Genomic DNA, 12,318 nt, shown 5'->3' on the forward strand with positions numbered 1-12,318 from the left:
TTTATAAAGAACATTCTGCTTATCATTTTGGTTAGTATCAGTTTAGTCCTTGATCCCTGCATTACTTCTTTTCAAAGCCAGTGAATCAAAGGCATCTGTGAATCCCAAAGCAGGATTATGACCTCATTCTGATTATGACCTCGTTTTGATATTTTTGCTTCTCCGTGGACTCTGCTTTCTTGTTTGCCTCTGCCATTTCTTCAGCACAGATTTGTTATTCACTGTTAATCTTTTAGAAGTCCCTTAGGATTTACATCAGTTTCTTGTATTCTTTTTTTTTTTTTCTCAGAGTAAGTGTAGTCTGTGAGCTTTAATTACGGTGTATTTTAAGATTCTCTACCAATGAATTTTAATAGAGTCTTCCATACAGTTCAGAGAGAGAATGACACAGGTGTGGCACAGGAAGCCCTAAATGAGCTAAAAGAAGAATTTTAAAATTAGAATAAACGGTGCAAGTACAAAACAATGCTACAAGGGCAAATGATTTCCTGTTGCAGTTATTGTCAGTACAGGATATGTTCTGTGCTATGCATGATGCAGGGATGCAGAAGAATGTTTACGTGTTTTTAGTAATGATGTTTATGTAAAGTTAGGTAATATTAGTAAGAAAGATTGATTAAACTAGAGAGTTGAAAAGGTATTAAACATGGAGGAGAGGGATCCAGAGTAAAGTAAAATAGGCTTTTACGGTTCTGCTCACTAATCCAACCATTCAGCTTAGGCTCCAGCCTAACAGGCCAGTACTGAGATTTGCAAAAGGAAGAAAGAACAATGTGGCAGAGTGGTTGATGTGGGGAGCGGGGGTCAGAGTGTGACAGGAAACACTAGCTGGAAGAGAATGGCAGCAGACCATATCCAGGGGTTTTGCACATGTCCAATCCAAATTAAAATATGTTTATGGGAAGTTACGTATCAAAAGAAAAATCTTAACATAGTTAGGAAACATCAGAAGATTTAAAAGTAATTGCATTAAATATTTTTTCTTAAAACTGCAGGCATCATACATTATTTTAATTGAATGAGCCTCAAATCTGTGTTTTACAGCTGCATGCAAAAGAGTTTATTTTTGTGTTAGAATTTTTCTGTTCCAGTGTCATCTATACTGTTGTTGCCACTGGCTGATCTGTAAATAAATTCAAATTCCTTCCCCTGAAATAATTTTATTGTATCGTGTTTTATATACACAGTCTTTCCATGAACATTTTCATACCTGTAGCTGTACTGGAACACTTGTTCTCTATTTTCTTTCATATTTCTTCATATCACTAGAACATGTTTGCAACAAACTTTTCAAGCAGTTACTAGTCTCTTCATGTTCAAAGGATTCATAAAGAAAATATGTCTGCTTCAAATCTTCTCAGATTGGAAGGGTAGAAGACTAAATTTTGTGGTTTCTTTAAAAATTAGTTAAGTAATGTTTTATTGAGTAGCTAATTGATTTTGTCATTGTTAGTTTTGTTCTGCACCAATCTTTCTTCTTCCTTATGGGCTGATAATTGTGTGAAATCAACTTTGTATACTTAACAGGAACCGTGTCTGTACTTACTGAGGATTTTACAAAAAATAAAATAGCAAATTATGTGTAGGGGCTGAGGTGGAAGATTTCACAAGGTAATGCAGAATTTAAGGTGTGGTTTATTAGTTAAATCTTTTTTAAATTTATTTTCACTGAGTGTAATTCAGCACTACATATTATACTGCCTGTTCTACTCTGTTTTGCTGGCCTATCATAAAGAATGTTAAGTGATCAAGTACCATTTATCATTAACTTTAAGACACTTACGGACATTTCCATTATAATTAAAACATATATTTAATTCTAGTGGCTGGGAACTGACATCGTGTTTTTATGAAGTAATTATTGAGCTCTTAAGAGGGTGTCTGAGGCTGTGCTACTCTGATCAGAAGAAAATAATTCTTCTAGAAGAACCCAGGGAAACTGGGCCCTATTCAGCATAGACCTTAGCAGGATAAAGCTTGTTTAAGATAAGGGTTACTTAAGATGCTGTATTGCTAAACTACTTAAGAATACATGATTTTCCATGTTCCCTAAGCCTTTGGGGTATCACCAGCTCATATATTTAAACTTTTTCTGCCTGGAGAGGAGAAGGAAATCTTTCAAATTCCAAGACACTCATAGTTAGTTGTCTTCAGGAGCAGTGGTTTTTCACTGAGTGGTTAGTTCAGTGCTGTTCATAGTACTGCAAGAGTTATCCATAATAAGGAAAACAGATTGGTAGGAAGGAGAACCATAAAGGAGTAAAAGAATCAGAGAAAAAGTAAATAGTATTTCTATTATTTGCAACATAAAATAATAATTGTATGCATTTGCTAGGGGGGCTGAAAGGAAGCCCCAACAACATTTGAGTCCAAGTTCTCTAGCTTGTATCACAAACAGATTCAAACCAAGAGCAGAAGTAAAAAAATATCTCTTCAGCTTTCAGTAAGCTAAGTGAGGGCACATTATTTCATGGCTAACTTGACCTGTTTCCAGTCCTCAAGTCTCCCCTACCATGAGTGGCTATACTGACAACCTTTCCTTTTAAACACACTCTAGCAAAGTTTTCCTTATGTAGCCTGTAGCAAGCAGTCACATGAAGTTTAGTCATCTGATTGCTCTCATGCCCACATCCTGTATAGAGTCTAAAAGTTATATGCACATCTTCATCCATTTTCTTCTTCAAGATAGGCTAGTGGAGCATTTCTTTAAGGATTCATTCAGGCACATGTTTTCAGTCAGCTAGTTTCCCACTCTTTGTTTCATCCGATCTGGAGCACTACATTTAAAAGGTAATTTTGTTCTTTTTAGCTTTTCTGGCTGTGCTCCTTCTTATGGACATGCTGCAGGCCTGCTCCATGCATGCTGGGTCTATGAGAAAGGGCTAAGCAAAAGCAAAACACAGAGAGTTGAGAACAGAGTGGGAGAAGTAAAATTTAGGAGGAGGATATGTAATAACAATGACAAAAGTAAAGCTGAAAAATTAGAATGAAGAAATGAAACAAGGGTTAGTATCAGCAATAAGAAGAGGAGAAGGAAGGAAAAAGAAATTGAAGATATAAGACATAAATGAAAGGAGAAAATTGATTCTGTCTGAAAAAGCAGCACAGTTATTTTTTCTTATCTTAAAAACTCTAAATTAAGCTTCAGAAGCAATGAAGGTGTTAAGAAACATTGGTTTATTTTAGCTAGGTTAAAAAAAAAATACAGAACACAGGAGACCACAAGAGAGTTTAAATAAAGGGGCATAACACGTTTACAGGGAGGAGCCTGCTGCATGCTATCTCATGGGCTGAGATTCTAAACTTAAGGAATAACTACTTTTTTTTTAAGTTTTCTTCCTTTAGATGCAGGAATAAACACAATATATTTTGCTCTTACTTATTCATTGTACGTTACCCTGATTATATTTTTTTTTTCCTAGTACTTTTTCAAGTGCTAAAATGTTCAATGGAGTGGCAGAAGCAATGTCATTGAAGTCATCTAGAATTTCACCCTGAGAAAAAGAAACATTGGTTTTCATTCTTCTACAGACTTTTTGATGATAATAGGCCTGGAACAAGATCTCCATGTGCATGATTGTGTTCATGCTTTAGGAACAAGGGAAAGGGTGGGGGTTGCACAAATCTTGCAAATGAATGTTTTTCCTCTTGGATAATCCAGTTTCCAGTCCAATAATCTACTTCTGTGAAAGAACAAAGCAACTGAAATCCTTTCCTATTTCTGAAAGTTCTGTTTTTAAAGTTAGTTCCTGGAACAGTAGGAGTATGAGAAAATTCAATGTATGCTGAGTATATCAGGCACTTTTTTGAAACTGTGTCCTCATCTGAGTGCTCTTGAAAACATAGTTTTAATGATGACCTTTGTGTTGCATTAGTTTTGCACCGTCCTTTCAAATTTGCAGGTCTGCTTTATTGCATTCTCTTAGGATATAAACCAAGAAGAATGGATGTCTGCTACAGAAAAAGGAAAGAATGAGGGAGAGGTTCCTTTAAAAAGATCATTCCTTGGATAGACATAGACAATTTCTGTGGCTAAATTGAGTTTTTTTGGGTGAAACCCAACATGAAATAAAATGAAGACAAAAGGGCAGTATTCAGTAAATATAGAATTAAGAGTGATTAACATTGCGTAATATATACTCTGTCTCATTAAAAGTTGAAAATACATTGCATACCTCAGAGGATAGAATGCAGAAAAGTTAGCAAGTATTTAAAAAACAGATTTTGTCCTCTGTGAAAAACTGAACATTATTTGATTTAAACTATATGAATCAAGCCCACACCTCAGTCTGTACCTAAGCAAAATTTAACAGGATTGTGCTATAGAATAAGCTGATTTTTTTTTTTTTGTTAAAAAAGGCAGTTATTTTGTTAAATGTTCTCAGTGTGCACTGCATTTCAGGATTTAGCTCATTCTATAGTGTAATATAAAAATGTTTAGCCCTGATTCTATGCACAGAAGAAGCTGGTTTTTATTTTCAAGCTAGTAGGTTACTTAGCAGGTATAAATTTAATACATATGACTTTGGTCTGTACAAAATTTAAATCCCAGTTATCAGAGAACATAATGACTTTGTAGATATTACCATGCTGAGACATCCATACTTTTTTATTATTATTATTATTTCCAGAACTGACTAGTTCAAATACCTCTGTACTATGCTCTACTTAAATTGTAGAGAAATCTATGGGAATGGTTTTTTGAAGTTGTCAGATAAATTTAAAACCAGATCAATTCTAACCTTTAGTAAAAACTTTTCTTTTAGTCCCTGGTTATTGATTCTGTTCTAAAAGCATGTCACTACTATTTTTCTGGACAAGCAAAGGAGTAGGAACCACTTGCTCTTGGATTCAAGAGTGGAGATTTTCTTGGTGAGGCTCAAGGCTGGAAAGAACTTGTTCACTGACTAGTTTTCTGTAATATGGACAGGACATAGACACTAAGGCAGATGGGCTTTTTGTAGAGGACAGGTGCTTTTTAGCTTCTTGTATGGATTAAAAAAAAAAAAAAAAAAGGATAAAATTCTGGTGGAGGGAAAGAAAAAAAGGATGTGGAAGTAAATAGGATAAACCAGCTTTTTTCAATAGACAGATCATGCCAGATTTCCCTACTTTATTTCTGTGGTACAGTAACTGCTTTACTAGAGAAACCCAATTGTTAAACTGAAGAAGAGGGGAACTAGTAAATTAATTGTCAGACAGGCAAATAAATACCTCAGAGGAAAAGGTGGCAATATGTTATGCTGAAGGGCAGGGGGGAAGTTGTTAGAGCTCTGTCTAAAAATTGATATTGAATCTAGTATTGTTTAATATTTTCATTAGTGATATTGGCACAAAAACTAGAACTTGCTAATGAAATTTATTGACATCACAAAGATAGGAAACAGTCCCTGTAGGGTGCTGTTGTACTGGAATAATTGGATGACCTTGAGGAGTAGAGAAATAAAATGGAATAAAATAAAATAATGTAAAGTACAAGGTCATGTGCTTAGGGACTAATAGGAAAGGCTCTCTGAAATAAGCTCAGAGCTTGTCGGGTGGAAGATGTGAGAATCTGAAAGAACTAGATGTATAAGCCAAAGAAAATGTAAATTCAGTCCTAAGTAAATTCAGCCTTATATTTCTTGTACAGCTAAGGAAGTACTAATGCCGTATGTAGCTCATGTGGCTGTTGAAACTTTAAAACTGAGAACAGATCAGGAAATCCACATGCAAGAAATTGGACTTAGAAGAGTTGTAAAAAAAAAAAAATAAAAATCCCTACAGAAAGAAAGACAAGAGACTAAAAGAACTTGGATTGTTTAGTTTAGACAAGTGAAGCGTAAAAGACCTTACAGTCTTTGAATATACTAGCTGAAGCAAATGTGACAGGAAAGGAGACTTGTTTTAATTAAAAATAAAAAAAAAGTTTTTAAGCTGCGTATGAATAAATTTAGATTGCAAATTAGAGGAAGGTTTTTAACTGTCCAAGCCTCTAAACATTGCTAAGAGAAAATGCAGCGTGCAAGGGACACATAATAGACTGGAACTTGTTTTGTCCTGTGTTTCATTAAGCTGTAGTTGGAGCACACTCAGGTCTGAATAGTCTCATCTATACTAGCTCAAAGCAACCATAGCTTAAACCAGACTGATACAGGTGGTAGAGAGATTTGTTAGATTTCTGCACTGTGCTGCAACTGGCAGACACAAGTGCCATGCAGCACAGAGAGTGCTGTTAGTGGTTTCTCTGGCCTCTTTGAAAATAAAGACATCATGTTTGGGGCAAATGCCTCCTGTCTTCAGCCCACGGAGCTGTAGAGCCGCAGGTCTGCTTTACTGCGTCCTTCCCACTAATGCTTCTGGTTTCCCCATTTTCCATTCTCTGCACCTGTTTTATAAGCCACAGCTGAATGAATGATAAAGTAGCATCATTAAATATATGGAGACTTTTCTGGTTTTATTTTGAACTGTGTGTGGTATCACATCATTTTCATCAACAATACATTAATGAAGTGTATTTGTATCGCTGTAAAACCCTGCTAGTAAATAAGTGCATTCCATTTTAGTTGTGGTGCTTGCTGTAACTGGTCAGCTTGCTCTTCTCCTTACTATTTGAACAGCATGTTCTTATTTTTTCCCTTGCCAGCAAATAGTCAAAATGTTCTCATTAAGAACTTGAGGAATGATATATTGCTAGAATTCAGCTGCCAGAATTAAGCCTTACTTGGCTTCTTGACGTACAATAGGCCAGCCTAGGAAGAGCCTGTCATGCCTCAAATGTTTGTTTATAATAATTTGTAGTTATCTTGCATAGTCATCTTGCAGTAATCTTGAGTGTAATGACTACAGTAACTACTGTTTAAAGTTAATATTTTGCCTAGCTTGAGTAACTTGGCTCTACAGAAAAACTTTACAATGGGAAAGGAATTAGAGTGATACTCTCTGGACTGCCGCATGGCTGCTAGCCTTCCCACCATGGGGTTTCTTAGCCTGCTGCTCTATATGCCACCCAAGGTCTCATTCCCTGCACTGGCCTTTTCAATCCTTCTCCATTCTTTCCCTGCTCCTATGTCAGAGGAACTGGATGTATTTTCTTGCAGAAGGGTCCTGTCATGTTATGAGAAGAAGATTTGAAGCTTTTTTCCTTTTTATTTTTTTTGAAGATGACTGTCCAGATGTTCTTGAGAAATCCAGTTCTAAGTTATACCTTCCACACAAAGCAGCCTGAGGGCGTTTCTGAGTTAATGAGTACAGCCAGCTCTGAACTGGCAAAGTTCAGGCTGTTCTTTGTACAAACTCTATTGAGTATTTTAATCTCCATTTGCTTTTGAAAGAACAGTTGGCTCACAAGATTCAAGCTTATTTTTACTCTTACAGTGACTTATAAATCCTCTGCCTTTTGCAAGTGTTATTTAACTTTGTCTCATGATGTCTCTGTGAAGTAGGGAAGTCTTGCAAATGCTGGGCCAGGTGTTTTGGATTAATAGTTTGTTCACAGGAAATGCAATTTCCATCTGAAAACAAAATACTTGTGAATTAGTCTTGAATTTAGTTCATGGTTTTAGCCAAGAGTAACTAAGAAAGAAGTTATTTGGCCTTTTTAAAAACTAAAGTTACATCTTTCTATTTAAAAACATTAAATACTAACTTATTGATGATTTTATCAGTTAAAACCTGCCCACTGTAAAATCTATTATTTCAAGTAAAATGAAAGTAGAATGTTATTGTACTATTAATAGTTCTTATATTTGTTATGCACTATAGCCTGGAATATTATGTATGAACTCATGTAAACGTTTTTTTTTACTTTCTTCAGTTTTACCATGAAATTTCTTGTTTCAAGTGAAAACAAACCCCAAAACAACTTTACAGTCTTCACTAGTATTTCTATTTTATTAATGGGAAAACTGAGGAACGAATTTTATATCTTGTGTCCAAAACCAGTCTGTGATGGACCCAGGTACAAAGCTTGGATTTTTCGGACTTCTTTTCCCCAAGATTCTTCTTGTGTTCTCAGCAAAGGGAAACTTTCTCTTATATCTATTTTCCTTAAACTTTGTATAATAATCATAACATACTGAAAAATGCCTTTGATATACTGTCAGCTGATACGTACTTAATGTGTGGAACACGGTGAGTGTGGACGCGGGAGGGTGAGGTCTCTCTGCATAGGATCAGGAGCCTTGCCAAAGGCAGCTGAGCTCAGACTTTTGTGTTCCCTGCAGCGCCCATACTCTGTGTGGGAGCTTTTAAGTTAACCCTGACTTTCTCTGGTTCTAACTTACATTTTAAGTGTTCTTATTCACGTGTGGAAATTGGCTTTCCTCTAACTGCCACCATAATAGATACTTGGATGTAAATTAATAAACATCTGTACTAACGGCACTTGCTAGAATTGTCGTGGTACTTTAACATGTGATTTTTGGAAGACAGCTGGAAAGTATTTCATGGGACTGCCAGATCCTTCTATTATTGGTCTCTGACAGTGCTCAGTGGGAGATATTTATATAAAGAAAGTGGCTACATGTAGGGTGATCTTTCTCACACGATTTTCTATTTTCAAGTGATAAGCCCCAGATTCAGATCACATAGTAGCCATTTTTCATCACAGGTATAGTTACCACTATGAGTTTGCTTAATCCTGGTTTGAAGTTATTGATAGTTTTTGACCTACAACATCCTAAAGCACTGGGTTCCACAACTAGGCATTACTTGAAAAAGTATTTATTCTGTTAATTTTAAAGTTTGTTCCTTATCATTTTATTAAGAGTCAGTTTGTTCCTGTGTTATTGTTCCCTCCTCCGTCTCCATGCCATTCATGGAGACCTCTGTCATAACTTCCTTTGTTTGTATTTAGATGTTCTAATTACTGTTTCCTTGTTGGGAAGTTTTCTTTGTCCTTTTGTTTTTTGAGTCTCCTATATTCTACTCTTAAACCATGCAAGGGAAGGGTTAGAGCTCAGTAGTAGCTTTTACTTACTCTGAACACTTAGCCTGCAGGCAGTTTAAAATAATGTATTATTTCCTTGAAAGGATTTTACTCTTTCATTTGCTTTTAAAATTTCCTTTTAATAAGAGTTTTTTATATACAATTTTTGTTTCTTAAACTGTATCAGTATGCTGACTGCATTTTATAGCTATTTTTTTTATCATCTATAGTCTCACACCCAATTACATAACAGCTCTGTGGCAAACCTATTGTTTATAAATAATCTAGAGCACTTTGTTTTTGAACAGTATGTAGCCTCTGGGAATAATGAAGGAGCCAGCACTACGTGACTTGTCAGCCCTATGGGGATCTTCTGTTATTTCTGTCTAGACTGCTAATCATTTATGGATCCCACATTGAGAAATTCTAATCTAACAAACATGGGATTATATGGTCCACAGTTTTACTGTATTTTAAGAAGTATATTTTCTCCTTTTGTCTTAGGTACAGCCCAGAATATTTTGTGCTGGTTAGTAAGACCACCTAAGAAATGAAGCAGAGTGCAGGTTATTTGTGTCTGGACTGAATATAATTTTTAAAAGGTCATAGTAGGTATGTGCTCATTTTTTTTTCCCTACAGTTCCATGCAGTTTCCCAGAGTAGTTCTGAAGCATTATTAGGGTTGTTTGTACTTCATCATATGTACTATGCAAAACAAACTACCTACATAGTTAGGCCTAGCTCTGTAATCCAGATCATGGATTCTGATGCTAAACACATAGTGGCTTCGATAATGGCATAAATTTCAATTACAAAAACACATATGAGATGCAATAAATGCCATGAATGGCGAAATTCTGTCTGCACGAGGGCAGTGACAAAACCCTTGTTTGATTTCACTGGGATCAGAATTCCATCTCCACTGTGGTTTTCCTGCTTCTTGTTGAGACAGTGCATATTAAATTAATTAAAACACAGAGATACCATGAGACAATAGAATAATAATTTATGTCCACAGTTGTCAGTTGTATGGATTATGCAGGAGGGAACACAGCCAGTTGACATATTTAAGATATCTAAGAAGGGAGTACACAGTTAAAAAAAATATACATCCAAAGCACAAGATTAGCTATAAAAAAAATGTTTCTGGACAGTAACAAAGTAACAACATGAATTGTTCATTTCCTGGTACTGATAGTAATCTCTATTACACAACAGCCATAACAGAAATCAGCTGCGGTTGTTTTGTTGAAACTGGGAGAGAGACCATATGGGTTTTTTATGACCTCATTTATGCAAAGGTACCTTATACCAGACATAAGCAAATAGCACATCATCAGAAATCAGCTTCAGAGAGATAGTGGCCTGATGGATTCAAGAACAAATTTCAGATCATCTACTGTATGTAGTACTTCTGAGATTATGCCAGTGCTGCCAGTGAAAGATTTACTTATTAATTTGGCCTATTAGTTTAGGTAAATAAAGAGGAATATGACTATATCATTATTATGACTTTGATGAAAATATATGAAATATGAACGACAGAACTGATACCAATAAGCATAGTTTAGGCCATAACTGTATAGGGTTAAAATATGAATGCCTTCTGATGATTTTTATTGCTGATATCAATTTATCCTCAACAGTGTGGACCATACAGGCCATGAACCCTGCCTTTTCCAGGGTTCCAGGCTCAAAAGAGGTTTAAGATGCATATGTTTAAAAAAACCCCTTATATTCATGGAGCTACTCAGAAGTGTACATCTCTTATTTCTTTTTTACATACTGTAATCACAGAGAATTTTGTATAGATTGGGAAATAGCAGCTCTATTTCCTCAGTTCACCACATTTTTAGTGAAAACATTTAAATTAATTTTTAAGTTTCCTCTATACTGTTGCAATGGGTACCTTAATGTAGAGAAAAATGAGGCCAAAGAAACTTTGGGAATAAAGACTTCTAGACATTTTAAACTATGTATTTACTCCTACCACATTTCTGTGTTTTCATCATACCCTTCAATCCCTTTCTCTTTTGGAAGCAAATATAAGTGTCTTGTGATAAAGTGTACATGATATGAGCACATTTTCTGAAATATACCTGTGATTGTTTATGTTTGTATAAAGCTGTTGCTCATGTGTTTTGCCATTTAATCTATCCTTTCAGCTGTACTCCATACAGCTAAAAGAAGCTTTTAGAAGCTGAAAATTGAAAAATATGTATTTGCTGATCTTTCCAGACCTATAACTAAAGAAACGTGTACTCTCACTTCAGAGCAATCTCTTTGTCTACAAAAATTAATACAAATCTTGACCTCTGAAGATCTTCATCATTTGTTATCCAAACCTAGTCCTTCCTCTAGTTATAGGATATGTTTCAAGTGCCATATAAGCGTCTCAAAATATAAATGCAGGTGCTAAAGCCCATTGAAGTTAATAGAGGATCTCTGAATTCCCAACCTTAACAAGAGATCTTCCTTTGTGGCAAAGGAATTGTTTTTTGGCAGTGAGATATGTTTATTGCAGTGGGACTTACACAATAAGGCTACATTTAGGCTGGCGCAGCCAGGAGACATTCCTGGACACTGGCAGTCAATCCTCTGTGCTGTTGAATACTTAGCACATTGTGCAGTCCCAGCTTCTGCCAATTATCACTCATCCAAATAGTTCCCAAGCCTGGTTCAAGAGTTTAGTGTGGTCAAGGGCCCGTTCCCAGCAGGCAGTTTGGCAAAAGCCACCCAGTTTGGGAAGATTAAATGGTATGGCTGCAGACTTTTCTCTGACAGCTGGCCTCAGTTTTTCAAAGAGCGATCTGGTCACATATAGTGTGTATAAAGATCTGTGGTAGTAGAGCTAGGAAAGCAGGAGGTGCAGAGTTCTTTTCCTCTGCTGTAGTTGATGACTGTAGCTGAGTGTTGAATTTGAGCTACTGGTATTGCTGTATCGTTTCAGAAGTCTCAGACAGAATTTGAGGACTTAAGGACTGTTGGTAATTTCCAGCCATATCTGATGCTGTTATTTGGACCATCAGCTGAACACATGCTCAGTACTGAATACAGGCTCAGTACTTCTCAAATATCTTGAGACTCCTGAGCCCATCCTGTGCCCATAGATCCATAGATGTATAGGAAGCTAAAGTTAACATTCTCTGTGTTTTGTAAGAAGCAAGGTGCATGCTCTGCATGTATAGGTTATTTTTACAGACTATACAATTTTTGCCTGCCCCCTGTGTAGTAGATGCTTAATAAGAGTCTGATACTTTTATTTCTAAAATGTCAGAACTTGCCAGCATATCAAGACCAAGAAAACTCACGTGCTTTTAAGTCCCGGTATGTACTATGCCTGTAGGGGAAAAGGCCTATGAAATTTCTAGTAACAAAAGCATTTGTGGCAACATAGCTTAGTGATACTA

The sequence above is a fragment of the Tyto alba genome, unplaced genomic scaffold (genome assembly GCF_018691265.1).
Source record: "Tyto alba isolate M040663 unplaced genomic scaffold, T.alba_DEE_v4.0 Super-Scaffold_23, whole genome shotgun sequence".
In the NCBI taxonomy this organism is placed as follows: Eukaryota; Metazoa; Chordata; class Aves; order Strigiformes; family Tytonidae; genus Tyto; species Tyto alba.